The sequence below is a fragment of the Barbus barbus genome (assembly GCF_936440315.1).
Source record: "Barbus barbus genome assembly, chromosome: 50".
NCBI lineage: Eukaryota > Metazoa > Chordata > Actinopteri > Cypriniformes > Cyprinidae > Barbus > Barbus barbus.
The window spans coordinates 8,530,482-8,536,308 of NC_136728.1; positions in this window are offsets into that span (position 1 = coordinate 8,530,482).

Genomic DNA, 5,827 nt, shown 5'->3' on the forward strand with positions numbered 1-5,827 from the left:
CGATCGCTCTGCCTCGTGGCCCCACCGGACACAGCACACTGTCAGCAGAGAGACACGCTCTGATGTATGGGCCGTGTAGGTCACTGAGATTAGTGTCACAACCTTCAGTACGTGTTTTAATAGAGTTTAACATGGGTGTCATTCCATTACTTTTGTCAAGGGCAGGACAGTTACATGCAATGATTAGTGTAAATAATCAAATCAATCCAGGTTTGGAGGATGATGGCCTGTAAAGAGAGATATTACAATTATTTTCTGCTGCTGGATTGCCATCTGAAGCAACGAAAGAAAATATTTCAACTGAATGACATAAATAATGATCGAATGTTCATTCCAAACCTGTATGACTTTATTTCTTCTGTGGAACACAAATGGAGATGTTGTGAGAAATGTTCACGCTGCTCTTTTTCATATAATTGAATGAGGATTAGATGGAGCTTCAAAAAGAACAAAAAAGCTGCATAAAGGAAGTCAGTATGACTCAAATGCACAATCACACACTCAGAGATCTCCTCCACTCAATTATTTTGTAGTATGATAATTAACCAATTCACTATGCATGGCCAATTCTCAAAGGCGTCTTTGAACTAATTGTTCTCATTGACTCTATTAATTATTTGTTTGCTGATTTAATTATTTTCTGATCTGGAGAAATGGAAATTAAACAAGAGGCCAATGAGTGTTGCCAGAAAATAAAAACTCAAAAACAGCTATACAAATGATCTACTTTGAATCCCGTGAACTCTTTCTAAAGAGAAAAAAGTCAACATAAAAATATTTATAGATCTGTAAAATTTGATTGCCAAGCCAATATCTTATATTATAGGATATATAATATGGTGCCACATCAATCTATGAATGAGAAAATATGTTTATTTGTTATATACATAAAATGGATGTACTTAAAATATTCTAGGCTATGCTTATTAAATACTAGAAATGCTCAATTTAGTCCAAATTGAAAAACTGAATTGTATTAAATTAACTTATTTATTTTTGATTCCATCTATGTATTCTTCCTAGTCCAGATGGACACCTCACAATATTGTATATTAAATATATTGTATTTTCATACAGTATATTGGTCTATTGGTATATTGGTTGGAGTTCTGAGCATACAAAACAAGGTTATTGGCATATGTTTTACAGGAAGATAATATTCCAGTATATCTACTCATTTTCATATTCCAGTATATCTACTCATATCTGCAAATTTATTATTAAAATTAAAAAAATAAAATTCTACACCATTTTATCTTAGTGTATATAATAGTGGTTTGCAGCACACTAAACCTGGGTTAAAGGTCTGTCCTGTTTAGAGAAGAGAGAAAATCAATGCTAAATGCAAATAATCAAATCATATAATCTTTAGGAAAATATGCTTATTAACTTAAAACAACAGAAAAAAAGCCACAATAAGATGCTTCCGTTCATTGTTTTTCTTTGCAAATGACATGACCTCTTCTTCTTCAAAAAATATTAAATACAACAAAAAAGTTCATTTTCCCAATTTAGCGTGCATCATGTTAATAATTTTGCTTATTATTTGATCTATATTTACTGTAATATTATAACATTAAAACCACTTGGCTATAACAACATTTTTGTATGATAGGCCAAACAGTCGGCATTGCGATTTTCAATGCAAAATCTGGGGCCTTGCTTTGCCAATAAATATGAATTCTTACACTGATTCTGCTTCAAATTGGGCCTTTTATCTGTCAAAACATTCAAATGTTGTGTGCTCCTTTTAACAAGTTAATTGAATCCTGAACTCCGGGTTTTTATTTGTCCTCTTCAGGCAGAGGCATAAACCATCATCTCTCGCTCTCATCAATGCCAGCGTCCTGCCCTCCACTTGTACCAGACCGGTCGACACATTAAATCGTGACTAGCCCGTGGCATCCATCCAGCCGCTCTCAATAGAAAGCTAATATTCCCCTGCAACGTGCCAGCCCACGCATTCTGTCCGTGCCCCCGTAACGACCGGCATATGGAAAACAAATTGCCGAGGCCGGGATCAGACACCACGCGGATGTTTAAGGCCTCGTGGCAGCCGCACACAACAACTCCCACTATTATTTATCATGCTGTTTTAAATGTTTTTCTCATTTGTTTCCCCTAAATATTTCATTGTCCCTTAAATATTCATTTAACTTCTTCTGCTTTTGCATTTTTTACCAGCTTCTCTTTCTCGGGCTCAACAATCATAAATAATTATGCATGCGCTCCTAGAAACAGACTGCATAAATCATGCACACAAATTCTTTTTTGTCTTTTCTCATTAAGACGTGTACTTCAACTAGCCTAAATACTTCCCACTGCCCCACTTGTGGAAATTGGATGCTCAATCCAGCAATATCATCGCTGCCTCTTGGTATTACACCAATTTTGTTACCTTTCTATGCGGTCATCTTGAAGGATGCTTTGTTAGTGCAGCCTTTCTAAACTCTCGCTAACTTGTAAACATTTAGGCAATTATCTTTTCTGGAAACCAAAGAGCTGGGTTTCTCGCCCTGAGTGGCTCTTTCATGCCAGCCGAAGCAGGGAAATATGTTTGCTTAATAGCTTCCTTGTTATGTCCTCATAAATGAAGAACTCGCTTCATCTCGCCACGCTCCACAAGAGGAAAACATCAAACATCTCGCGCTCCGACTCAGGAAAAAGAAAGTTTGCTTTTGAAACATTCACAACACCACCGACGGAGAGAAAGGGACTCAGCCCGGATGTCAACCGAATCAAATCCCGTTGAACACACTCCTGATCTCACACAGGTTTCCAAATGTTTGAGGAACGAGAGCTCATTTGCATACAAGCAAATCAATATTTTATTCTTCCTTTGAGTCGCCACACTGTTTTCACTCCTGTCACAGTCAAAAAACCCTTTATCTCAGTCAAAAATACATTATTTTTTTATATCAGACAACAAACATTTAATAATTATAAAAGGAAAAAGTATAAAACAACCTATTTAATGAGTTATTAAGCAAATTTACTCTGGTTAATGAGAAATCCAGGACTGGTATGTCCAGATTTTGTGCACATCAAAGTCAGCATCTGGTCTTTATTTGTGTGTAACGACTGAACGGAGCCTCGGCAAACATCTCGGCAAGCAGAAACAAAAAGGTACTGTAAACTTTGAATATTGTGGGATTATCTGTTACTTAACGAGGCCGTTCGATCAGACAGAGCAAATAGCAGTATGTTAATTAGTGATTATACCCAATGATCCTGAGCACACATCTCAGATATCTGTGGTATTATGGGGCAGTTCACATTTATCAGTCTCCCATAGCCATAAGCAATCAGACATATGCATTCATATCTAAAAAAAAAACTTTAATGTGATGCTGCATTGAAATCAGTGCAATTTATGAAAACATCTTTGCATTTTACAATGCATTTCGGATTTTAGAGGTATGCACAAACCTATAAGCTCTGTAAATTTTCTTTGTTCTGTCACAAAATTTGTGAAAGCTCAGAGTCCTCTCTCATTTGCATACGCTAATTGCTCGTTCTCATCATGCAGTATGAAGTAACCTCATTTGATAATAAGACAAGACTAATAAATCACGGACTTCATCATTAAATGAATCACTTCCTGGGGGGATTTAGATTGTTTGATCTAACTGTTTAAAATAAGACTAAAAACTTAAATATTTCTACACCTGTGCCATTTATAATGATTAATAAATGATGTACATAAAGTTTTTGTATTGTAGGTGTTTGCTCATAATTGCTCGTTTTAAAAAAGTACATTTTCAGTGGCTTTTATTTGAGATTTTGAAAATATTCTTTACAAAATATTTTGACGTTAAACATTTTGACATTTCAAAATCATTTCAGAGATTTTCATCTCTCTCTCTCTCTACACACACACAGCTCCTTTTTAAACTAGTGTGTTAAAATTGAAACCTACAGCAACATAGCCCGAAGAACTGCCTGCTTTATTATGTATAACTCTCTTTTTTAATTGCCTTTTTTAAGACTGAAAATCTGTAAACATTTTAGAGGTTTCATGTTATAATTATATGCATTGCATTAAGTTAGCTTTGCTTTTTAAATCACAAAATTTGACTAATTACTGTTAGTGAACTATCTATCTATCTATCTATCTATCTATCTATCTATCTATCTATCTATCTATCTATCTATCTATCTATCTATCTATCTATCTATCTATCTATCTATCTATCTTGGGGAAGTCGTGGCCTAATGGTTAGAGAGTCGGACTCGTAACCGAAAGGTTGCGAGTTCGAGCCCCCGGCCGGCAGGAATTGTAGGTGGGGGGAGGGAACGTCCAGCGCTCTCTCCACCCTCAATACCACGACTGAGGTGCCCTTGAGCAAGGCACCGAACCCCCAATTGCTCCCCGGGCGCCGCAGCATGGCTGCCCACTGCTCCGGGTGTGTGTTCACGGTGTGTGTGTGTGTGTGTGTGTGTGGATTTGTTCACTACTCACTGCTGTGTGTGTGCACTTGGATGGGTTAAAGGCAGAGCACCAATTTCGAGTATGGGTCACCATACTTGACAATACGTCACGACTTTACGACTTTACTTTACTTTATCTATCTATCTATCTATCTATCTATCTACAGACTGACATAAAACGTCTCTGCTTTAGACATCTCAGATTTGCATTCTGCATCACTAACATCAATAACTTATTATAAGCACTAAGCAGATGTATTGTAGTAATCAAAATCAAGTGGTAATCAAGTAAATACAGTCTTATAAATATTAATTTGTGGGGAAAATCCTTTTTTTACTAAGCTTCCATGCACTATCATATTTTGGAATATATATATATAAACATTAAACAAAAAAAAAGAATCATGTTACTCATTGTGATTTCAGTGTTGACGCCGAATCACTCATCTTCAATTATTTGGGAGGACCTTTTATTCTGAGATTAATTACAGCAAGAGCTCATTTAATATAGTGTTCTGTCGCCATCTAGTGGATGAATATTGAATAGATCAATACTTGACAGCCGTTATTAAATCTATTCATTCGACTAGTTAGGATAAGGACACTGTTAAAAAAATAAATAAATAAAAACTGTTTAATTTGTCTGCTAACAATATGCAACAGTGGGCATAACATGCATCACAGAAGAATTAAGTCACTGACATTTTTCTTTGATTAGATCATCAGCTGTAAACATGCAATAATTCATATTTTTACGATAGGTTATTCATTTATTTATTTGATGCTAGTTGTAAACGTAGGCCTAATATTTCGTAATTTCAAGGCGGTTTTTCATAGTTTAAGAAAGTCAGAGTCTGGTGGTGTGTGTGTGTGTGTGTGTGTGTGTGGGGGGGGGGGGGTTGTTATTTTTATTAGTTTTTTATTATTTTAAAACGTCTGTATTGTTTTTCTTAATTTTTATTTTAGTTTTAGGTATTTAAGTAGGCTACATCAAGATTAATTAAATGAAAATGAGAAATGTTGCCTCATGAACTACCTGAAATATATAAGTTTAAGTTTAGCCTATATCTAAGTTTATTTTATTCTATTTTATTTAATTTCAGTTAATATTGATTTAATTTCAAGAAATGTTTTTTGGGGGGTTAGTTAAAGTTTTTGTTAACCCTGTAAAAAAATATTTTACAAGTATTTAAATAAATTTCAGCACATTTAATGTTACATCTCTCAACACCCAATAAAACATTTCCACTAAAATAATAAATACGTTCTTATTATTGTACTTTTATCAGCCACAGATTATATACTTCTTTACAACCATTTCTGAGCTGATTCGTGACTTTTAATAAACAATCCGGGGGACTTTTATTTTGAATATTGTGAATACGATCAACAGTGT